This window comes from Anser brachyrhynchus, assembly GCF_964034855.1.
Source record: "Anser brachyrhynchus genome assembly, chromosome: 2".
Classification (NCBI taxonomy): domain Eukaryota; kingdom Metazoa; phylum Chordata; class Aves; order Anseriformes; family Anatidae; genus Anser; species Anser brachyrhynchus.
The window spans coordinates 75,289,454-75,315,539 of NC_137695.1; the positions used below are offsets into that span (position 1 = coordinate 75,289,454).

Below are 26,086 nucleotides of genomic sequence, written 5' to 3' on the forward strand. Positions count from 1 at the left end.
AGCAGCTCTGGAAGAAAAGGTACTTTTTTTGTGTGTTGAAAATCAGACAGAAGATTTGCAAGAGACTACTTTTTCTGACACTGTGTGCAGCAGTAGTTTTGTTCTGGTACCCCATTTTTCCTTGTTGCTTGTACTTTTGCATATTGGTTGTATTTTCTAATTCCCACTCTTTGCTATTCAAGTAAAACTGCAGGACAAGAAAACAAGTGCTCAAATTTTATCTGTGCCCCCTCCCCCCCCCCATTTACTTTTCAGAATTACTTGAATTTACTGTAACATTGTGGTACAAATGATTGTATTTTTTTTTCTGTAAATCCTAGACGTTAAAAATGCCACAAAGGTTTGAAAATGCAAAGGATTCATTTCTAGCATTGCTCAGATCTGTTCTGTTATATTCTCTACCTAAGTAACACAGAGACAATTTTTAGTGTCAGATCTTTGGGCAAATCTGCCTCAAGTGTAAAATTTATGATTTGTTGCGGCGAACTGTTAATGCAGAAAATCATGGATATTTTTCTGTGATGGCAGATAAAGATACATGATCTATAATTCTTGCTAATGTGTGCAAACAGTAACACATTTGGCAAAGGAATGACTGATAAAAAAAATCAAGTATGAATAATAAGATGGAGACTAGTGTGAAAAACATTGTGTAAATCTTCAGGCAGTTATGTCTAATTCCCAGAAAGTGGTATGGTTATTTGTATTTTAGCAATAAATGTTATGGCAGGCCATAGCACTTCCTCTCCTTCCTTACTTCCATTTTTAAAAACAAAACCCATTTATCTGATTTGGTAAACTCTTATAAGTGTTTACAAGGTACCTCTAGAATTAATTCTGCAGGAAGTCTAATTCTTCTAAAATTCTAAGAAAAAAAAAAAAAAGAGGTAGGATTTAAAAAAAAAAAACTCACAATGTTTTATTAGGATATTTTCAAAATCAAACCGTTGAAAACATTAAAGAAAGCAGAAGAAAAAACAACACAACAACCAACCAACCCAACCAAATATTTAAATTGTAAAATATTCTAGACTTAAAATTAAATAACCACTATACAGGATATATAAGAACAAAGGCTATGGCATTCACTTGAAATTGCTGTGATATTAATTTGACAGCAATACGGATATTTAAAAGTTGTATCACAAATGGTCTCATTCACTTTCTGAATTTCCACTCTGTAAACAACCAATAAAATAAAAAAAAAAAAAAGGTAGAGAATGAAAAGAGGAGGAAATAAAAAAGTTTTAAAATTCAAGAAATGTTGAACATCCCCGAATTGATATATTCACATGGTGATATACTCTGAGATTCTAAGTTTTATTCCATTGCCAATTTCACAGGCTTACAAAAATCATTCTTCACTTTATTTATTGCTAGTAGATCAATTTAAATGCTATATTGCATTCCATAGCTGGACTACAAAACATTGCTGAATGTTCCATGATATTAACCCTTCTCTTCACACACAATTGTACTAGTGAAAAATCCTATACCTATACAGTATTTTTCATTACGCAGCATGTTTTAGGACCTTATTCCATTATTTACATTATTTACTCTGCCTGTATCTACTTCTAAGTATTTCCATTTGCTCTGTAGCTCTGTAACTACCAGGTCTTCCCCTCTCTTTATTGTATAACATGTTCAGTGAAAGCTATTCAAGAAGTAAAAACACAAACAAAAAAAACAGTCTCAGCCTCTGTATTGCCTAAGACTGCAAACAAGGAATGACAGCCTGAACTGAGAAAAGGAAAAACCATCACTGATGTATGGAAAAAGCAGATTCAAGCAGAGATACTATGGCAATACCTTACTGCAAAAATCTGTGTGGTGAAACATCGATGGCCTCTACGGGAAGGAAGGGTGTAAACGAGCCTAGAGGAACCTTTGATACCAACCACCTAAGAAGATTCTATTTCAAACATTCCTCTTTTCAGAGACGCTTATTTATAAAGATTCGTAATATACTTATATAACACGTATTTTCTATTGGTAAGCATTCTATGATCCACACAGACTGCATAGTTTCATTTAAAAACTGATCATTAGATTCTCATTTATGGCTTTTATACAAATGCAATTTTTAGTTCCCATTAAAAAAAAATTTCCCAAGATACAAGGTGGTGGGGTCATAAACTTTAATTCAGGAAATCAACTAACGAAAACAACAACAATGCAATTGCTGCTAATCAAATCAAATATTTTTTCTTTCCTCCTGTCTCCACCACATGCACACACCGACACACCTTCCAGAGAACATTTAGAGACAAGGCAAAATCTGCTCATGAAATACTCCATGTAAGTGTTTCTTGATACAAAATTTTGGATGACTAAAGGCACCTTCTGAATACTCGGTTTATGTGCATTAATCAGGCAAGATCACAGACTAAAGCTCATGTCAAGAGGAGTTAGGACACTACTACAAAATAGGTATATCGAAAGAAATAGCAACTAAAATGATGGGGTTAAAGAAAGATGAATAAAAAAGGAAAATAATAATGGTTTATAGAAGTCATTTGGAAAAGATGGTTGTATTTCCTTATAAGACTGAATACTATCTTCAATAAGAAGGGTATCTCTGTAGTAGTTTTGTATAGGACTTTTAGAAGAGATGCCCATTCATGAATAGGCTTCCTTAGTCCTATGACAATATAAAACGATAATTAAATACTTCAATTAAAGGATATATATATAGATACATAATAAACCAAAACTATATATATACATGTATTATATAAATATATATAAATATAATAAGTAATATATATAAATTTATGATATATAAATATAATAAATAAATATAAATATATATATATATTTGAGCTAGCAAGCTATACATAGCTTCTTTTCCTATGTTTGCAAAGTATCTACTTCCAAGAATTGGCATTCTTTTCTTTCTAACTTTTTTATAGAAATGACAATAAACAGCATAGTTCTACATTTGGAAGTACCTTCAGTATACTGTTCAATTTAGATTAGAATACTTTCTTGCTCAAGAAGAACTAAATAAGAAGGTTTTCTACTTTTTTTTTTTTCCTTAATGATTTGCTTGGCAAATAAAGCTGAGTTTTATTTAAATTAAATCAGTGATTATCCAATTAAATAAAAACAGTATCTCCTTCTGTCACAGGGATTTAGTTTAAACATACTAAGTCAGACCAGGCTTTTCCAATAATGAGAGTGGTTGCCAGTTAGTAATATTGATGGCAAATAAGTCATTAGTGAGGAATAAAAACAGTACCTGACCTGGTCAGTTCAATGAATCCTCATCTGAGCGTAACTGACTTGAGGGGCCATATATTTTTATTTTTCTATTCTCCTCCAGAAAAATATTTTTGTTGCATTACCCTGAATTAAAAAATAACACTTGCAAAAGCACATTCCAAAATAATTATTTTTTTCTTTCCAAATAAATTCCTAAATAACTGCACATAGACAGGACAAAAAAATAAAATTAAAAAAAAAGTTGCTAAATGTAAAAATAAACTTCCACTAGTAGAATATTAAAAGAATAAGAATCTATCAACAACATTTCCTTATAACTTGATTATACAAGTAATTATACAGGTGAGTTACAAGTTTCATATATTTTTGATGAATTCTAATTTTTGCATTATCACTTCAGCCAGAGTTGATGCACACAGAAATATTGTGTCCTGATCTCTCTTAAGCTTTAGAAGTTTAGTAGTATTTATTTAATAGTATTTTCTAAAGTATGTGAAAATACTTTTTGAACTATTCAGTACTGCCAGACTAATCAGCAGGTGTTCTTTTACAAAGTCTATTAAGAGCAGCATTGTACATTACTCTCTGTGCAGGTACAATTCATAAGCAAGAGTTGTGCTTCCCACTCTCTTTTAAACTTCAGTTTCTGAGACTTCACTTGGACAAGTACAGACTGCTAATAGAGACACGGTATACACTAGAGTAAAAGATTTTGTTTGTTTGTTTTTTGCTTTGTATTCCTGCCAGAATCACTTCACTTATTCACTTAATTATGTAAACTAACTCAACAGAATATTATTTTATGAATTAGACGTCTTCAGTAGAGATCTTGTCATAAGAACTGTGTTAGGTATCAGATACAATATTTTTTTCTAAATTTTTAGCAACAGTTCTCATCAGAAATTTCCATATTGTCACACCTGCCTTGTGAATTTCAGACTGCCAGCTTTTGGGTGCAGGTACAGTCATGTTGAGATGCGGACCGAGAGGCTTTCTGCAGCACTCTGCTGTGGTGCTCACCCACTTTTACTCCTGCTTGGGAATGTGGGATATTTTTCAAAGCCCTGCTGTTCTGCTGAACATGGGAACAGCTGATGAGACCACAGATCCATTGAAGCCTCTAGATATTACCACAGTACAGTAGCCACACAATCACAGTTTCAAATAACAGATTCCAGTATTGGCCATTAGAAAGTAACAAAAGACAGCACTTGCAGAAATATAACAAATTTCAACTTCTCATTTCTCAAATGCATTTTTATATATCTTGCTGAAGTAATACCAGCTACAATGAAGTATGCAGCTAGTGGTGGCAGCTCAGTGGAAAATGCTTTCTCCATCTCATTACATTTTTATAATTTCTTTTTAAATAATTTTTAAATATATATTTTTTTAAATAACAGAAAAAGAGAAGGGGGATTGTTTCTGAAACCCTGAGGTCAAAAGACCTCAACGCATCAGGTTGGAAAGGCAAGGCTGTGCCATGTACCCCTATGTACAGATGTGTTTTTTTCCTTACTTTTTACTATCATGTGCAAATTAAAATTCATGGTAAACTACCTTCTGGTTCAAAGGAATCTGTGCAAGACACTGCTTTTCATAAATGAATGCATTTCAGCCGGCACCAGTGGAGCTGGTTTGATTTTATACCTGTGAAAGCACTGGTGCCTCCTCTGTACCAGTGTCTGGCTGGAATCCTGGTGGCTATGCGGGAGAATAATGTTGATGGCTGAAACTGAGAAATGAGAAAAGGGAAGCTGCCATAACCAAGGGACTGAGGAAAAATCATCACAGCTTTAAGCAGCATGTACTAGTATTCCTTTACAAGGCAATACTTTTTAATTCTGAAAACTGAATGAAGGAAAGAAAATATTACAATAAAATTCCACATTCTTGCTATTTAATTGTACAATATCTGCAAATCACCCAATGGTGTTGCTGTAATTAATTTATTAAAACAGCAAGTACAAAGGTGTGGTGCTCTTTTTAGGTAGAATATATGATTGTAGCATTTCCCTTTTGAAATACAAATCACTGTAAGAATAGCAAGATCTGCATCTCTCTGGATGCCACATACTGACCAGAATATATTATTTTGCATTATGTTCCCTGCTGTATCCCTTCCATAACATATATAAAAGATCAGTGCAGGAAAATATGAATTATGCTGTAAGAATAAATATAATAAAAAAGATCCTAGTGACTTATGATAAAACATATAAAACATGCTACATCTGCAATATAATTTCTAAGACACCTATTAGCAGAGAGTTTATAATTTCTATGGACTACCTGATTGTATTTATCAGGACTGTTTCTGTGAAGATCTCCAGATAACTGCTGCTGAAGTTAAGAACAAAGAGGAATGTTCTATTGCAAAGTGCCACTGAAATTAAGCTGTTGGCAAGGTTAGATATTTTTGGTGTAAAATAAGGTGTTTGTGCTTGCGAAGTGAAATGCCAAGATCTATTTTCTTCCAAGGTTGTGTGAAGGTAAACCATGTTCTGTAGAATTGTACTATATGATGTCTTAAGCTACAGGGTACGAAATAATATGGTTTATTTTCCTTATTTTTTATATGTTAACTACCTAGGCTTTACACTGAAAATAACATTAGCCACAGGGGACATATGCTTGAATACCAAATCCAAGAGGATCGATCTATGAGATTTCTCATACCATCTAATAATGGGTCATGGCATTATGGACAATGTTTTTCTTGAGATTTAATTTCCCATGGAAGCTATAGCTACAGTTGCTCAATTCCAGGGCCATTTTTTCCCTCACAGGAACTGCCCTACTGATGCCAGTGGGAATACCTTTGTGTAGGCTGTAGGATTAGCTATGGATATGTCACAGGGAAGATAGCGTGTCATGTGCCACTCTGCTTCTGAAGTGGCAGACAGGACAACATCTGCCTGTGGACAGCCACCACCACAAAGAGGCGGGCTGGGAACGACAACTGCTGCAGGAGGGGATCACGGCTCTGAGCACCCTCCAGCTCCTTCCTGAGGTAGCGTTCACTTCTCTGCCCCAAATGGCTGGAGGCAACTCAATTCCTTTGAACTTATCTCCATCGTAATGTCCCATCTAGGTAAAGCAGTTTAACAGCTGGCCTTTGTTAGCTTGGCTCTTCTGAAATTAATTGCGAAAAACAAATTTCCTCCTGGAATTGCTCTTTTGAGAAGGCAGTGACCTGTACGAGGGACAGTGAAGAGGAGCTGGGGAGTAATATTCACTTCCATACCACAACTGGACCTTGGAGGAGAAATCTGTCTTCAGCCAAGTACCCATAAACACTTATAACCATAGTAGTCATGAAGCCAATTATCTCCTACTGATAAGCAGTCCCCAAAACAGAAAACTGAGGTTACAGGTTAGCTGACTTACATAGCCATAGCTGTTCCAAAGATACTGTGCTCCTGGACATGCACAAAGAGAATCTCTAACCTGACTCTGTCTCCCTGACTCAGCAAAATGTCCAGACGCCGCTCCTCCTGAAAGTCAAAGGCATAACTTAGTGCTCAGAAGCACATCATCCATAAGACTCCCTGAATTCGGTTTACACTACTTTAGGCAGCCACAGTTTTATGACATGCAGACACGGAGACATGGAAGGACACAGATCACCCTATAGACTCCTGTTGCACTACCCAGTGGTCCACCTATCCTGAAATCTTTCTTGTGTGCATACCCAAAAGATAATAATAATAATTAATAAGAATCACTGATGAAAAATACACAAACTGCAAGTGTCCTCAACAGAAGCTCTGTCATCAACAAAAAAAAAAATGGTTCCTGTAGTTCGAAAACAAAAAGAAAGACTAGAGCTGTAGGGTCTCTTCCTTGTCAGATAAAGACATTCTTGGAAACATATGCCAAAAGAGTATCAGTTTAAGTCCATTGCATTTGGAGAGGTCAAAGATTCTAAACCGATTATACAAGCTTATGCTTAATTTGACATTGATTGGAACTTTAAGTAGCAAATAAATCTTCTGCTGTTTCATTTTTTATTTATTTCAGTATGCTCTTCAGTTCCAAGCTGATCATGGGTGGGGGGAGGTCTAGAGAAAAGGCCTATTAAATTCTCTTGGTGCTGATTAAGCTTTCTTCTTTTTGATCTTAAAACATTTTTTGATTTCTTTTTTTTTTTTCTTCACTGACTGTATTGCAAATGAATATAAAAACTCTCTTCCTCATGTATTTAAATTTAATGCTATGTTAAATAAAAAAAAGCATTCTGCAAATTACACTTGTTGTAACGCACTGTCAGTTAAGGTGTCTCTTTTTGTTTGATAATGACACTTTAGAGCAGGTGGGGAATGACAGAGTAAAAAGAATCTGCCTTAGTCTGTCTATCACTGTGACAAGGCACACTATCATAAGCTATGTGACCACTTCTTTTTTCTGAATAGAAAAAAAAAAATCATCTTAGATTTTATAATAGAGGTAAAAATATACATATATTAGAGTGATAATTTTCAGACATTTAAAGGCATAGAATTTTATGAGTGGAACAGAATATCTTCTGAATTTTTAATCTCCTTGTCTTAATTTACCTTGGCCCAAAAAATGCAGACAAGCAAACACACTATAACATAAAATAAAGTGCAAAGTAATCTAGCAGTCATGAACCAATAATGCTTAATGTGTAAGAGATACAGCAATGGATGGTACAGCAGAGAAGCTGTAAGACTTCTCTGTACCCAGTGCACAGATGTCTCAATTCTAAGAATGCACAATCAAGTTCTAGCTGCAAAATTTCCTCAGGAAAAAAAAAAAAAAAAAACATTTAAAAAACTCTATTAATGAAATCACATTTTCACACAGTAGCTGTTGAATTTCCTTAGGTTTCAGAAGCGTAAGAGAAGGTTGTGTTGTACTTTTTCAACATGTTCTTTTATGTTGCTGAAACATTCAAAATGGTTTCAGGTTGAATGTTATTTGGGCATGAAACTGTATCATCGTGTGCATTTGCTACAGTGCTTGAATCAAACTTCCTGCAACTCTGAGGTCTAGGTATAATTCAATCTAATCTAAATAATATGTATTTTTTATAAATACTTTTTATAAATAATCTACTTTTTTTTTTTTTTTTGAACTACTGGCTGAAGCTGGTTTCTAGTCTAATCAACTTGCATTCTTTGTCTCTGGGACCAACAAAAAATCTAGTAAATACAGTATTGGAAGAGATTAGTGAAAAGCAGAGTAGCAATTTATGAAATTTTGTGGCCTGAATGTAGTAAGTATGTTCAACAAAGATAAAAGAGAATGCAATTAATGAAGAGATGCTACAGAAAGAGGAACAGAAACACAGTTTTGAAGTAGCTGATTTGATGTAGTGATTCTGGAGGAAGGAATGAAAGTGCTTAAGAAGTACATGTTTTGCTGGCCTATGTTCACACCATCTCCTGCACCATGGTGTCAGCACTTCAGCCTCACACCATTTCCTATGCAGAACAATGACTAAAATCAGTGGTGGAAGTAGAGGTATTCCAGAAGAGGGAGAAGGCCTCCTTGGAAAAAAAATAAAACGTATTAACTTCAAGCTTCCTTAGAATCAGAAAAAAATTATGGCTATAGCTGTCAGACATATGAGTTTTATTTCCAGTTTTGGAGTATTAGAAATAATAAGAATGGGGTCAAATCTGCTATTCTTTACCTAACTATACTTACAGGATAAAATTTAGTCCTCCAAGAACCAGTCATTTCAATAGACGTATATGAGGTGGTATTGATGATATTAAAGCATAGTAAGTTAGAGAGTATAATAAATAGAACAAGTAAATCAGTATATTACAGAAAAGTGACATACCGCATAGTTTGCATTTTCATCTAGTTTGACTTAACTGAAAAATTGTTGGAAGTTTTGCAAACATAAGAAAATTTCTCTCTTAGTAGAGTATTTTCATTAATCAATCTCTGGATCGGATAAAAGTAGGTTCTTAAGGCATAGGTAAAGTATCAGACAGAATTTGTTCTTCAAGCTTGGATTATTTAAAACAAGCAGTGTTTATACAGCTCTATGCAGAATTAATCAAACCACAGAAATCCTGTATGTGTCGTAAGCTACTGGTACATTTGTATTTCACATATCATTAACTGCACTGCGTAAGAATATTGTAATATTGCTATGCCTTCTTTTTAATAAAAATTTCACACCTCTGTACCAACAAGCAAAAGAAAAATATCTTCTACAGCTCAAGCCTAAATCATTTCTGCTCAAATGGAGCAATTTAATCATAAATCTGAATGTGGACTGTTTCTACTGGATTGTCCCATTGCAATTAGATAAAAAAATGTGTTGAGTTTACAAGTGGTTGTCTTCTAGATATAGCATTTACTTGCAAGATTTACTCATTTTTTAATGGATAAAGAAAAACGTTCATAAGAATCAATCAGTGGAGTATACAGTCCAGTATTCTGAACTAAAGAAATTAAAGAGCTGTGTAGTTTGGAACAGAAATGATTGCATGGCTATGGTAACATATCAGTTATCTGTAACCGTGGCCCTACTTATGTTTTATACTGATGAGATGAAACAATAGCCACCTCTGCTGTTGCTGCGTGGGGAAGGAGGTGAAGCACACACAGAGTCATCTTACCCCAGAGAGAGAGGGCAACGAGATTATTGCTGCAGAGACTTTGAAGAGGGAAAAAGGAGGCAGCAGGTTAGAGGAGCTGTGTCTGGGTGGGTTTCTATTCCATCTCTTTTCTGATAGAGCTGCTCAGTGAAATAACAGAGGTGTTAATTTGTTTCTAATCCTTCCGCACATGGTTCTCACAGAAGTCCTGGGGAAAATAATTTACAAGAGCAAAATCTCTCCAGGCTCCAGAGAAACATAAATGTGTCTATAAAGGTTAAATCTGGGCCTTGAGGAAGTCAATGGCAAAACTCCCATTGTCTCCAATATAATTCAATAACAATTAGGGCCTTGTGAGTACTAGCAGAGTACTCTCCCACACAGTACCAGCAGGGTACTCTCCTGCAGAGTGAGAGTAAACATTTCTTTCATTTCAATTCACATACTTAGGTAAGTTTTCTTTCCACTTTTAAGTTTTAACAAAGCAAAGATGTCAAAATGTAAACAAGAAAAATTTTTTCTTGCATGGAAATCATTCACCACATACATATGTATGTATATATGTATATATATACATATATACACATATATATATATATATGATTTTCCAGAACCTCAAATAATACTCTTTGATTACTTCAAGATTCAAGAGGTGGGCTAAACTCAACCAAATAATGTTTTTTGCAGTTTTAAAAATAAGCCTTCAATTAGACAAATTACTGTGAAATCCTTCTACTGGTGCAGGCATTACTTATTATGTGACAGGGGTTTTATCTATTTATTAATGTTCACAGAAGTAAGGCTCCATTCACTGATAAATGTTGCAGCTATTGACAGCTAAATTCACCTGGATTCACAGTAGCTGATGATCATAATCAAGGAAGTAATTTTCAAAAAAGGAAGCATTTTTTAGCAATTTCCCTAAAACATATTCTTTTGGCATGACAGATAATTTGCACATGCCCTTTTTGAATGTAAGAACAGGCTTGGATTTTAAATAATAATAAATTTATTGGCTGTAGACCTCCTAGGCATCAAACATCATCTATTTCCTTTGCAGTCTGCCTGTATGTTTTCATGGATTTGCAACATAATTGTCAAGTTCATCATCTTATGACACTTGCTCCAAATTTAGAAACCAGGATAGAGAAACATGTTTGTCCCTCTCTAAAAAGACAGTGTAAACACTTATGACTAATGATAAAGACGACATTTCTATTTTGTTATGACAAAAAATATTTTCATTCACTGAATAACACAGAATCTCTGCTGTGAATAAGTCACTTTAAGAAACATAATCCAGCGAAAGTCGATGAATTTTAACTATACATGAAAGGCATACTTATGGAAACTACAAGTTCATTAGTAAGATCACAGAACAATGCTATCTATCCAGAATTAGATCAGTTAATCCTAAACTAATTAGCATCTGTTTGTTAATGAAGCTCTTATTCTAGCAATATTTGCACCATAAATTGAACTGGATTTAACAATAAAGGATAATGCAGTCTAATTTACATAGGACAATAAATCAATTACTTCAGGAATCCAATTCATTCAGGAACATAAGGTACAAACAGAGTGCTTTTGCTTAAACCAAATCAAAGAATGAACAGGTAATTACACTTATTGACTAATGAATTTGCCAAAAATAAGCAAGCCACAAAACAGGAGTTATTTTTGTTAATCATCTTTTTAAAGAGAGTACTTTACTTTAGATATAAAAACTACTGAATCTGTGGAAAGATAGTGTTTCTAATTCTAGAAAAATAATAATTATTATTAAAATACTTATTTTCAGTGTAAAATGAGTTATTACAAAATCTCATTTCTTTCAAGGATATCTGAAGGTGATTTATCTTCCACAGACATGTATTGTATAGATTCAGTGCAGTGAAAACTGCCTTATGAGAGTGGTCTCACTATGCAGATATTGCGTTATGCAAACAGAGCACTAGGACAAGGTATATTTTGCAGTCTCACTCAGAAGACAAGTTCTACTTTCTGGACAATGATCAGAGCACGTGAATATGAAGAACACAGCATGTGAATATATGAACATAGCATATACAGCCTCTGCAAACACAGTGTGCAAGCCACCTGTGGGAAGACATGCAAGGCTGTGCTCTGTAGTGTTGCACTTTATTTATGTATAGGGGATAACAAGTAACTGCCAAAACCCATATCCACAGCAGGGCATGTCTATTTGTACCAGCCACCAGTCCCATAGAGCTTGTTCCATTAAAAGAACAATGGGGAGTTTGACTCAATAAGAACAGGAAAAGAAAAAGGCTTTGTGCAGAGCTTCCCATTCCTACTCTCACCTTCCACACTTGCACAGGGAAACAGCTATCCTTGTTGAGCTGCTAAGAGATCCAATTTAGAGCTACATCTTTTACTCTAAAACTAGGTCTTTTGAGAGACTGGCTTAGGGGTATGAAAAGAATAAGGCATTCACTTATAGTGGACCTTTCTAAGCTTTCAGAATAGATTCATCCCTCGCTGGCATTCAGCTGGCATTGTTTTGAGTGCTGCAAAATATGCTTGAAAAATCATCCAGAACAGAAAAAGGAAAATATTTAAGCAAAAACAAGCTTTTGATTTACTATACGTGTGCCCTAAAAGTGCATATTTTTCATTTTAATGATATATTTACACAAAGCATGAATTGGTGTTGTGGGATGCTAAACACCTGTCACAGAATGAAATTTCTTGCAATGAAATCATGAATAAAATGTTTCCCAGCACACTTACAATCTTTTCAGGATCATTTTTTTTTTTTTTTAAGAATTCAATTGAATACTAAATTTGCTACAAATATATATATATATTTTAAAAAGGACAGAAACAGTGACACACCCCTGCTAAAGATTTTGAAATTCATAAATGCATCAAGATTTCTTTGCTAATTTGTTCATTAACTTAATGACCCACTTAGACTGATGTTAGCCGTCATAATTAATAAGGCTTTATGACGCTGATCTCCCATAAGATAAAAATAAGATTAGTTTGTTTTAACCAATACTTCGACATATTGAGGTTTTCATTACTGGAACAGCTGGTACCTGGAGAAACGGTAATTTACTTTCTTTTAAATTTGATACACCAGCTGCAGCTAGTAGTGGTGTAGCCCTTCTGACTTCCTGTAGCGTCTATTTTGTAGTCAGCTGTGCTAATACTATGGACCTCAGGTGAAAATGTTGGGACTGATGTGACTCGATTATTAACAGCCCTGTGGATCTGACCATGGAATATGGCATTCCTTGGGATTTTTCTTTTTTAGAAAAAACTCTAACCTGGTAAAGCAGAGATAGTAAACTAAAGATAAATGTTGATCAGCAGATGAGTAGGTGTTCCAGCCAGGCTGGACTGTACAAAGCACAAATAAGAAAAAGATGCATGCCTATCTACAGACAGGTTACAAAGACGCAGTTACCCATCTCAGCTGGAGGATACTTCTCCCCGTCACTGCAATGCAATTCTCTAACACACACCCCTCCTCAGCACAACCACAAAGACACACCAGAACCACTGAGGGAAGGTTGTAAGGTACTGCCAGATGACTTCCCAAAAGTGCAAATAAACCTTTGTACTCCCAGCATTACTAAGTTTTGTGGACTGACACTTCTGCTACAGCTACCTTTCTCCCACAGGAGAAGGAAACGTGCCATGCCACACCAGGGCAGCAGATACCAGCCCTTTCTCTACTTGGTCCATGAAAACTCCTACATTCCCTTGCTGAGCAGTACTGCCTGCTGTGAAAAGAATAAAAAGTACTTTCCCTGTGAACAAGCAAAGCAATAATCTAGTCACGGCAATAGCAAATTAGCAACACATATCAGCGCTGTGGGGTGTATATAGGATTTGAGTAACAACTCTATGCCTGTCCTGGAGGTATTACGGACTTTGAAACTGGAAAGTTAATGATACGCCGATTCTACAAAACCATGTTCGTAGAAGAGCTGCAGATGATAACTCTACATTAATTTACTCAGGGCATTATCATACCTACTTAGAGGAAAGGAAACCCAGACAAAGAAATAAAAGGGTAGAAAGTAACTCAACAGTACAATTTGTAAACAGCATTCAGTCAATGTAGTGACTTTAATGGCAACACTCTATCTTTTAGCTGTCTTGCAGCACAACAGCAGCTGCAGATGAGCAGTACATTTGTTTATCATTTAAGCCACAGAACCTCAAACACAGATCATGGAAGTGAATCAGAATCATCTCACTTTATAAACTAGGAACACCTAAGAAATGGTCGATCCCAGTAACTCCAGCTGATGCTGAAGAAGAGCAGCTGATGATCTCGACAGAAAACACCACTAAAGCAAAGCTGACCTCCCTCCATATGAAACTGGGTCAGTTCAATGAAGGTTTAAGGATGAAAACACTAAAGGTCAAGACATAGGAATCAGAGCACATATGAGAAGAAAATCTGGATTATTTATCAGTGCAAAAGTAAATAATCAAATGAAGCTCCCCCAGCTGCTGGTTTTAAACACAAGCATACATCCACTTGTTTTCCATATGCCCATTTTAGAATCATTCTTTTCTTGGTGAGACAGGGAGGATTAAAAAAAAAAAATTAAACATGTAAATCATATACATTACTAATGGATGTTGCAAAACAGCTAGCAAATGTTTCCAAAAGAAAGGGCAAATGAATTTTACATAGCCAAGTATTTAAAAAAAAATATGCATTTTATGAGAATCTTGAAGGAAAAAAACAGATGGAATTTCAGGTGGCATTCTACATACAAGATTTATCTATAACAGGTATTGAATAATGTACGCACCCTTTCTCATCTCTTTCATATATAAAATGTTTTGAAATATTAATTTTTTTTTAGTTTAGACAAAATTATAGTGAATATTTTCATGATCATGTATTCAGGAGAAAGTACTGGCCTTTACAGGAATAAAAACACTGTTAAGAGTTTAAACCAATGTTTAGAAAATTACTTCTTGTTCACTCCTTTAACCCTTCTTTCATACCAAAATTTTTCTCTTGAATAATTCATTCTTGAGTTACAATTTTCTCAATTTCTTTCCTCTTTAAAAAATTTTAACTGGATAGTGAAAAATCTATTTAAATAGACCATATTTCATAAACCAAATGCATTAACAAATAATTTTTAATTTCTATCATGATTCTTTTAACTTTACATTGCCTATCTCATGCCTTGCCTTATCAATCACTTAGGTTAGGATCACCTCAAAATCTATTAATGTAAATGGAAATCTCTCAGTGACTTCAACTGAAATTCAATTTGTCATCATTTTGCTTGTTCTTTATAATTTATTTATATTTTCACACTGGAGCAAGTGATGGCTGAATGTGTTTCAGTGAAGACAGTTAAAAACAACAACAAAAAAGTTGTATGGGAGAACGCAACTTTTATTCAGGCATTATTTTGTAATTGTAATGCTCCTGTAGGCCTCACATGTTTTTTTGTGCGTATACATATATACACATAGTGATACGCTACACTCTATGAATATAATTTGGAGGTTATTTGTTTAAAAGATGATTAACAACACAGCAGGCCATACGCAATTGAAATTTTTGCTCAGACATTTCTCTCTTTTGCTTCCACTCCTTGGTAGCTCATTTCTTCTATTTCTATAATCTCTCTGCCCTGCTTTTGTGCTAACTATGTAAAGACTTATTTTCTAGCACCTAGACTTTTCAATGGTTGTAGACTATAAGAGGTATGCATAACAAGCATAACAATGTGGCATATTTATGCCATGTAAGTAGTATAAATATAAATCTTGATATAAGTATCACAAAGAGCTACTCCAAAAGTGAGATCATCCTCTCATACTTCACACTACCATTCTGCATAATTTCTTCCTTGGTTTTGGATGCCTGACTGCATAAGTCACTTCTGCTCTTCCTATAAGAACTGGAAAAATTAATTAAAGTTTAGGGAAAGAAGGTTGACTAAACATGGCGGCACTCACTCAATCTTGGGTAGTTTCTCCATATCTTGTATTGATTAGCTTGGGGACACGAGTTAAATCTATGTTACCAAGTAAATTGAATCTGTAAGAGTGGATCTGTAGAATGCACCAGCTGATACTGAGGAACCAGCGCCCACACAAAATGTATCTCAAATATTTTTGCTTCACACAAGATCTTGTCTGGTTGGATGGACTAAGTGGCAATTCATGTAGTTCATCCTCAGCTTATTTTTATCCAGAAGTTATCTAGTTTGTACCAAGATGTGTCTTAATTTGAACAAAAGTGCAGTAAGTCTGAATGATCAAGAGATTTATTTCAAAGGTTTACTTTAGTTTGGAGCAAAAATGCTCATGGAAATTCACCAGCCATCAGCTAATGCACAAATGCCAGAATTCTGAAACATGATCAGGGCTTCAGTAGGTAAGAAAGATAATATTCATCTTTTTATTTTGAGAGACTCAGAAGTATTTTTTTTAAAGAAAGGTCCTATTTATTTTTGGACAAAGATCAAAATGAAAGTGGGCTTTAGTTTATGTTTGTATTGTAAACTAAGAAAATTCTCTTTGTGTAGAGATTTACAACTCTTCCCGTCTGGTTATAAAATTAGTGGTGGCATAACATGAAGTAACATGGAATTTAACATGAAAAAATGAAATTTTACTTTTAAACCCCTGACTCTGAAGATCATTTTTCTGAAAAGCGTTAACATTAATAAAGTCAAAATGTGTAGGATATTAGCAACATTTAGACAAATGCCATTGTTATCTTTCTTTGTAGACAGTCTTAGGCTCTTGTTCAGCCTGTCCTATAGTTTATAACACCCCTGAATATTAAGACTGTAAGTGACCTGCAGCTATTTAAACACATGACCATGTTATAACCTCAATGTCTTTGCAAAGTCCTTCTGTAATTTTACTTGTATTTATCCATTTTACTTACTTTTTTTTTTCCTGAAGTTTGAGCTATGTTGCTAGACAGTAACACTGGAGATAAACTACTGAAGCAAGTAACTTCTGTATATTCATCTAACTCATAGCATGCCAGCTATCCATCAGTAACAAGCATAACAATAGAGCCCATACAAATGCACAGAATGAAAGAATCCTTGCATTCTATCTTGTAGATATTGGGGAGAGTGCTAGCAGGATTTTTTTTCCCTTTAGTGTAAACAAATTTAATCTCTGAGGTACACCAAATGTGTTCAGATTCAGTACATATTTCTTGTTATCTTATTTTGTCTATAGGAAAAGTAATGCCTATTTACTTAGTCAAAAGTAAAGGCTATTTACTTACACCATTATTTTTTACAAATTTTTAACTACTGATACTTGGAGATAATTAAGAAAATGAGCAGCTTGTCAGAATTATTTAATACACTGAGGAAATCATTCCTTCTGAATCATTTTCTGGAGCTGGGCTCCCCAAAGAAACAAGTTAAAAATCTATTCCAAGAACAGAAGTAAAGAAGCATAAAGCAGAAAAGCAAATGGAGTATTACGAGTTTAACAGCACAATACTTTTTGTTGCCTGTTTTCTCTGTTATTCAAATAATTTTGTCATCTATTCTGATGATCCATGAATGCGGTAAGCTAGCAAGGAATTGACAGCATTGCCCTTTTCTCCCCTTCCCTTTTTCCCTTGAGCTTACTTCACCTTGCAGTTACAAATTTGACATTATTAATGTCAAGACTAGGAATGGACTTGGAAGCTAAGTATTTAATCTAAAGAGCACTGCGGTGGCTGGATGTAGAGAAATTTAATCAGTAATCCTTTATTTCATTTCCAGGTAGGCAGATCTGCCCGGCGCTCGGTTACTGTGTTGTTCAGTGTAGACAGAACTCCATACTTATCAATTCAGACAGTATCAGACTGTAGACTGTTATTTATTAAAAAAAAAAAAAAGGAAAAATAAAATAAAATCAGAAGGATTTTACCCTTATTGTGTCTAAGGTTTCAATATTATTTTGATAATTACTCTGGTAGTTCAGTCTTTGCTTCAATCCCCTACTTATGGAAGGGAACTAATACTTTCTTGCCTCACAGAGCTGCTGCAAGGATAATCATTGCAATGTTCAGATGCCTTAGTGATGAGGCCCATAAAAACACCACTCTGAATTACAGTATTTTATAGAGATGGGAATAAGTATAGAGGACAGAACAACCCGTTTTGAATAGGATCAATTACAGATTCTTAAGAAAAGGAAAAAAAAAAAAGTTCCTCCAAAACAAAAGAATAAGTTACACATTTACTTATTTTCTAGTTGATATATCTAATCTTTCTACATTGGGTAACAAAAGTATGCTATAGTTGCTACCAGGCTCATGAAAATTTTGCACTCAGTGTGCCAAAGGAGGTGTGATGTTGTAAGGGCAATTCAGACCCAGGCCTAGGCCTACGTAACTTCCAGACATGGCAAATGAAGTGTTGCAATGAACATGTCAAAAGGGTAAATAAAGTAAGCCAATCTTCTTTGTATCTCATATAAAAGAAGAACTTACTTTTGGTTCTGTGTTTTGCTATACAGAAAAGCCAGAATTATTGCTTTTAACATAGGTAACAACTGTGTCATTGCCCTTTAACTTTCAGATGATACAGAATTACTCTATCAGCATAGAAATTACTCAAAAGAAGTAAATACTGTACTTTTTAAAAAATGCCACAGTAACACATACCTTTACTGAAAAGACGTTCTCTGCAAAACTGGTCTGTGTTTCAAGGTTTCAGCATCTTTATTACAGTTCTTAAAGTTCACAAATGCTTTCTGCCAGAATTCATTAGGCTTATGTGTGAATATTCCGATTCCGCAAACACTCATCGATTTTCTTCTTGGACTCTACTACTGGCATCAATTAGGGTTAAACTAGAAGCAGTTACCTGCTGGTGGGATGATACAGCTGGATTTGACAAGCAGGAGCTATTAAATGGCCTATATTATAGTGCTGAAGAAGTACTTTAAGATTGTAGGAGATAAACATTGCACTAATAACTTAAATGAGAATTTTTTCTTGGCTTGCACTTTGCCAGTTTATGCTTCAGTTCTCACAACAAGAAAAACATAGAGTGATTAGACTGCTCTGTACCGCATTTTTTTATAGTAATCCTTAATTCAAATAAGTTACAATGGCTAAATATCTATAGGATTTTTTTTTTTTGTCAACAAAATAACTCAAGTTAACTCTCCAAATCTGTATTTTGACACCCCAAAGAAAATGACATTGGTTTCTGTATTACAAAATACTGAAAAACTATACTGTCTTCAACAGAGTAATTCTACATCAACACCAAGAAACAAAGTAAGGAAATACTTAATAAGCTTAGTGATTAACAACTTACTTGGACAGCACTGCTGAAATGTGAAGACACCAGAAAAACAGGAACAGAGCAACCTCTGCTGAACAGCACAGTGTCATCCCCAGGGAATATTGTTTACTCACATGGTCACAGGGAGAAAAGGTTTTACTAATTACAACACATTTATTGACATTATCCTCTGAAATACTGGAACAGAAAATTCTCTCTCATCTTGCCTCACCTTAAGCTTCTTTAAAGGACAAGTAGAACTGATGACTAGAAAAACACTTCTGAAGACTCTGAGAAGTACAGAAAAACCAAAAGCCTTGTGTGCACTTTCCTGACAGGCCTAAATTCCTATTCAACGTGTACATAAATATCTGCTCTGCTTAAACTTACGTGGTTATTCATTCTGTATATAAAGACTGTATCCAAACATACACAGAACTCTGAAGGTTTTTAAATTTGCAAGGTAAACAAGGACTTCATCCACATACGAGAAGCAGAAGGTATAACAAAAGTTCACTTTCATTTACTTTTGGCTTTTCAGCATTTCAGGCTGCCAGATTAACGTATAATGATTTCAATTCTTATCCACTTTAGAAGGTCATTTCAGTTTCATGAAACAGATAGCAAAATAGTTTAAATGACCTACTTCATTTTCTAAAAATAGCATACGATTTGCATAAAAAGGTAAAACCATCACAGTGAGAAGACATGGGAACATATGTGCTTTGTATCTATCTGTCTTCTGCAACTATGTTTGAGTTTGGGATTGAGTGCAGGTACTTCTGCAGTTCAAGGACTCTCACATTTGTGCTGCATGTAGATGAGCTTGCTTGGGATGTTTCATTGCACCTGATCGGGCGGGTCCCCTCCCAGGCCCAAGCTGGCCTGACCAAAGATTGTGCTGGTCCCCTCTCACCTAGAGGCAGAGAAAGAACCATAGGGGTAATGTGGAAAACAGGGTGTGCAGATGCAGCACAAGCTCAGTCCCTGAGCTAACAGTAAGTACGGCTGCAGTCATGCATAGTATTGGTGTCCAGCCCGTAGGCCAAGTTTATCACTAATGGATCCTCTGAGGGGCTTGCAGGGTGCCTTCAGGAGACTCAGCGAGCTTTTTAAGGAAGATCCTCACCCAACTTCATGGACCAGAAAACTACAGAAACAATTAGAGTGAAACAGTAGGTAGAATGAGAGCTACTACCTACAGATATTCACGCCAAGAATGAATATTTGCAACACTTTCACAAAACACTTGCTAGTTGGACATTTTTCTCAACATCCCATTAGATGTTGACCTGCACTATCATTTTAAACCTCCCAATCTAATATTACTGCTAATAGATCCACATTTACAAAACAGCCAGTACATTACCATGCGAAGTACTGCAGATGTTTGTTTTATATGTATATGTAGTTTATATTTTTCACAAAAAAATAATAATGAGTAAATATATTTTTCTGTTTAGAACTTAATCATTCCTTGATCATATCCCTGCTCAACAAACCGTCCAAAGGACTTTCAACGAAGTTAAAGGAGTCACTTTTGTGGACAAGACCAATATAACTGAGTTCTTTCCCAGGTGATGGAGAGCTTCTGTCGTGATCAGTTATCACACCAGTATTTTCTGCAATGCTGCACTGTGTGTCTTCAACCCAGAATTGTGCCTCTGGCAAAGATGAAAAGTGGGTACCTGCAGAAAAGTACAAGACTGCAGCAAGAACAGTTCACATCAATACCTTCAACTCTCCAATTGTTTGTGGAGATACTGTTGGTGACTCTGTAGTTACTAGTCTTCATCAGGCTGTTCATGAACTTCTTCACTCATCTTACAGACATGAACGATTCTTATACACACTACACCCTTTGGCAAGGAGCTCCCAGTTTTGGATTTACACATTGTGTGAAGAATGACTGCCTTTTCATTGCTGTTAATGTGCTTCATCTGATGGCCCCCATCTCGCACTGGTGAAGGGGGTTTCCTCCCTGTCAGCCTCACTGCTTTGTTCTAGATATTATGGAGACCTATTGTATCTCCTCTCTTTGTCTCTTCTTCCAGGCAAAGGTATCCCATCTTAGTCATTCCTCGCTAAGGACTCAGTCCAAATGTACTGATCCTCTTTGTATCCTTCTCTGTACCTTTCCCAGTTCTTTGGGACACATATTCTCTTTGAGACCACAGATAAACAGTTTGCCCAACGCTGAAGTTAAGGGTTCACCAGAGATCCAGATGCAAAGCTGTCTAATGACAGTTATTTTCTTCTGCTGCTGCTAAGAATTCTTAACATCCTGTTTGCTTTTTGGCAGTCACTGCACACTGAGCAAACAAGCATACAAGTATTATAAAACAAGATCTCATTTGAGTGAGATTATTGTTGCCTCAGAGCACAACATTTTATTAATTAAGTTGGATTATTACCTTCCCCCAGTATGTATCACTTTATATCAGATTTCATCTGTTATTTTAATCCTCAGCTTAATAAGGTCTTTTTTCCCATTCTTACTATTTAGCCTTAGTCATTTCTATCTCAAACAATTTAGCATCACCAGCGAACATTGTCACCTGGATACTTACACCTTTTTTCAGATCATTTACCAACATGTTAAACAACCAGCTTGGTCCCAGCTTAGATCCTTACTGATAATTAATATAACCCTAATACTGCCCAAGATGAAAAGCAGTTATATTTTTTTTCAGTGACCAGTTAAATATTTTCATGACAATATAGGTGAATAATACATCTGTCACTGAAAATCTATTTTTAACTCCAGCTTGTATGTTCAGGGACTGACAGCTAAAAAAGTGCAATGTACTGGCACAGGAACCTAGAAGAAACCCAGAGGAAGAAAAATTGTATGTTTTAACAAGCTGAAGGAAAATATTAGTGCAGCAAGAGACTACTATGCATCCTGCAATGTTATGTACTGGGTGTCCTTTGCAATCCTGCTTTCCTGCTGTAGGGGCAGGAGTCCCACCAGTTCTAAAAGGACCAAGATCTTGATGGCCTCCATTACTGTCTATCTAAAGCTTTATGGTTACAATTTCTGATTTTGTATAAATTCTTTTTTGCCATCTTACTTCAGGAATATTTCTTTACATATTATTCCATCTATTCTAGTTAAACCTGGTTTTCTCCTGTTAAAATTTTGTCAATACAGCAAGAATCAACAGGTTTGTTTTTTTCTTCCATGCACTTTTGAAATGAAATCTTCTCCAGAAGAAAATGAATTTCAAACTGGTGACTAATAAATAAAACCCTATTATGTTTACTTTCAGCCTGTGTAAATGCTGGTAGACATTTTCTTCACTTATTATTATGTCTTAATATGCTTATGTCCCAGCATCAGGAGCTGGGAGGAGACAGACCCAGGACAGCTGACCCAAACTGGCCAAAGGGGTATTCCATACCATCTGACATCATGCTGAACAATTAATATAGGGGGGGCTGGCCAGGGTGGAGGGAGGGACCTCTGCTTAAGGATGGGGTGGGCATCAATCAGCGAGTGGTGAGCAATTGCATTGTGCATCACTTGTTTTGTACATATTATTATTATTATTGTTATTAATATTATTATATCCTAATAAACTGTTTTTATCTCAACCCACAAGCTTTTACTTTTTTTTTTTTTTTTTCCAACTCTCTCCCCAGTCCTATGTGAGGGGGAAGGTGAGTGAATGGCTGTGTGGTGCTTAGCTGACAGCCGGGTTAAACCACAACAATCTTGTACCCCTAGAAACAGCATAATCCCCATTTTGCAAATGACTCTACAACATTATTGGGTTATTTGGTGCTTTATATTCTATATTTAGAATAAGTATATGTTCAGAAACAAGGGACATTAGAGAGAGACCTATGCAATGGTGTTCCTATAAAAATATTTTCTACTACTAGGACACGCAAACCATATTTTTATGTATTAGTCTTTCTCCAGATTTTGTCTTGTCACATTCCCCTTTTTTTTTTTTTTTGACTTTTCATTCATATTGTTTTATTTGCAGTTGATTTTCCAGGTGGAAAAAATGTAATCTGAACTGTTTTACTTATAAATTAATGTAGAGCAAAGACAAGGAACATTTATGGAAGTAGTCCCTTTTGTTAGACTTCTGCCAACGTATATGGAAACGGTAAGCAAGCTTTTGGGTAAAAAAGGCTTACTTCAAATCAGAACAGAAGCTGCAGAGTTCACAGTTACCTAAAAGTTGGGTTCCTACTCAGAGTTTAATTGGATATGCAACAGACCCTCTGTAAGGCACAAAGCAATTGTGTATTTTGCAGCAGAGTGGATGTCAGGCTCAGGGAGACAGCAAGAAGGATTAGGGGGTGGTTGTCTCTAGAGGGAGAAGAGAGACAGGTTATTTACAGCTTCTGCAACGTGCAGGTGGGTGAGGGAGTGGGAAACTGTACATGCCATAAGACCTGTTCCCAGTCCACTGATTTTTATATCAGATAAGAGTTACAAATTGTGGTTTGATATATGTACTTCAGAAGCACAGGGGGTTTTGCACCTTAGGACTTCTGCTGTGAAAAGAGTTTTGGGGCCTTGACTCACAAACTGTGCTAGACATGACTGCAGCACCTGACAAGACTGTCAATCCCAGTCATTTTAATTTCTAACTTGTACATATGGATATTAACTTTTGTGGCTGAAAAATGTGTAATCTTGCTCATTTGCTTCTCCTATAGGCTGGTGCTGAACACCTCTTTAGAAAAATTTTCTTTCTTTTTCTTTAAAATTATGCCTAGTTAATATTTAATTGAAAACATTTGCTAGGAAATATTTTGGTTTCAGCATTTTATTAGAAAAAAATGAATTTAGGTTTGAATTGTGTTAATAAAATATATTTATACTCATACATTATTTTTGAATTTCAATGGTGATTTTTCATGGTGTTTTCATGAATTGTAAATTATTCTGTGTATTATATTAAAGCAAAGAATTTTAATTATGGAAATATTCACCTTCACATTTTAACATCTATTTTTATATCTTAAGTGGAATTACAAAATAAATTTTATAAATCTATATTTCTGAAACTTGTTCACATTTTCTTTTTAAATATTGTTTCTATACCAAATCGGCACCCCCGCTCACAAAACAAGCAAAAGAAGCAAAAATGTCTACACTTTGAAAAATGAACCTCTCATTATGAAATCATGACTTTTAAACTAGAACCCCTATCATCTAGCAATTCTTTCATTAGTATTTCAATTCAATTCTCCTATGAAGAATTTACATTTTTGTAGTATGTTTGAATAAAGTATTATGCTATCCCCTTGTTATTTAACCCCTCATGTCTTGCAGTGATCATAAATTTTATTCCATTTCTGAACCTCCTAATTACTTTGGTTTACATATTCTTCTCCAGATACAGGAATGACTACAGGTATTTAATAGTTTTCCACATTTTGCTGTCTGGCTAATTCTATTTAATTTCCTAACTGGCATTCTGATGCTCTTCCAGAAAAGAGATCTTGTGATCTCAGCTGGTTTCTCCTTCAGTTCAATTGCAATTGATGTTATAATGTTTCATTAGTTATAAACTCAGTTTTGAGTTACTGATGTATACAACATGTCTGTCTGTGTCTGAGCTGCGTATTGGAAACACTATCTGGCTGCCACATGAATCAGCAGTCCTTAGACAAACTCCAGATTTAGATTAAGCAAATTTCAAATCTTCAAATTCACTTGGATTTAAAGAGCAGACTATATTTTGGATTGTCTGTGTGCCAGGACCTCCAAATATACTTATAAATCTTTTTTTTCTAAAATTGTCCTTTCATAAATTTCCTGATGCCAATGAGCTTTCTGTCCAGATGAAGCCATTTGTACAAAAACACTCAAAAAAAGAGCTACCATAGATATAAGGCTTTTCCTTAGCAGTTTAATTCCAACAACCTCATTTGTATTTCTCCATCTGTGTCAACAATATAAACTTCAGATGCATGCTGGCACCATCCACTCAGTTGTGTTCAGAAGTCTTTGAGAGCTGGTGACAGAAAACCTCTGCAGGCTTTCAGTCTCCTATGCTGATCACTAAATTCAAGGCCAATACAGTATGCTGGGTTTTAGAGTTTTAAGTGTTTCTATTTGTGACTTCCTTAGCAGCCCTGAACAATCATCACAGTCTTTCAGAACTTCTAAAATGTGGGTTACAACTCACGAAGTTGAACATTCCTTTTTATTTTGATCTCTCTTCAACCCAAATTCACTCATTCTCTCATGCAATCAATGAAGACGTAGTTTTCATCTGTTTGATCTCCAAATGCCTCATATAATTTTCATGAATGCAAGAACCACAGGCAGAAGGTGTTGCCATTATCAGTATTTTGCTTCTAATTTTCCCACTATAAGCTACGTAAGTAAATCAATATGTGAAGTCACTAGATCAATAAGAAACATTCTGTTGTATGCAAGTTGCTCATCTCTACCACACGTGACAGTAAAACTGACTCTTTATACATCTCATAAAAAGATGAGCTTGCAAAAGTAAACATTAAATGCTAGTCTGACTTGCTCATGGGAGCTTTGCATTTCTACTTCCATCTCATAGTTTCACGTGCAGCTGTCGAAACTGCTTTGTGTCTCACATACTTCATGTAATATACAGTTTGCAAAGCTTTCAAAGTCATCACTTTTTTCACCAAGCAGCAATAAGTAAGGGAGACAAAGGTCTCAGCTCGACTCAGTGAGATGCAAAGTCCAGAGCTCTGGTCCCAGTTCTGATTTCTCTTACACCTTTTTGCTATTTCATATTTCTCCATCTCTTTCATTACCTGTGAGAAATTGTGACAACGTTTTTAGTTGAAAAAGTGCATGGTATAAATTCAGTCAGTTCATTTAGTAAGCCAGGCTAATCCAATTATGTGTGATTCCCTGATCACACTTCAAATCATCTAAGGACAAGAATTTCCCCATGACGCTTGCAGACAGGGGACCGTATATGAATTCCTGTGGGTTAAAGATGTTGGGAACAAAACTGCTCCCATAACTACTATTCCAAA

General features: G+C 35.3%; 1 protein-coding gene across 23 annotated transcripts in view; it reads right to left on the bottom strand.

The window, feature by feature from the left end:
- CDH12 (cadherin 12) overlaps positions 1–26,086 on the bottom strand; it is a 573,314-nt gene that overhangs the window by 137,066 nt on the left and 410,162 nt on the right. The window contains exon 2 of one of the 23 annotated variants that reach the window (XM_080580167.1): positions 6,619–6,725. The exons of 21 other annotated variants lie outside the window; for them this stretch is intronic. The gene's annotated coding sequence lies outside the window, so the exon portion shown is untranslated. Of the gene's footprint in view, positions 1–4,878; positions 4,901–6,618; positions 6,726–26,086 lie in introns of those variants that run through there. One more of the 23 variants, XM_080580169.1, reaches the window with a different exon arrangement.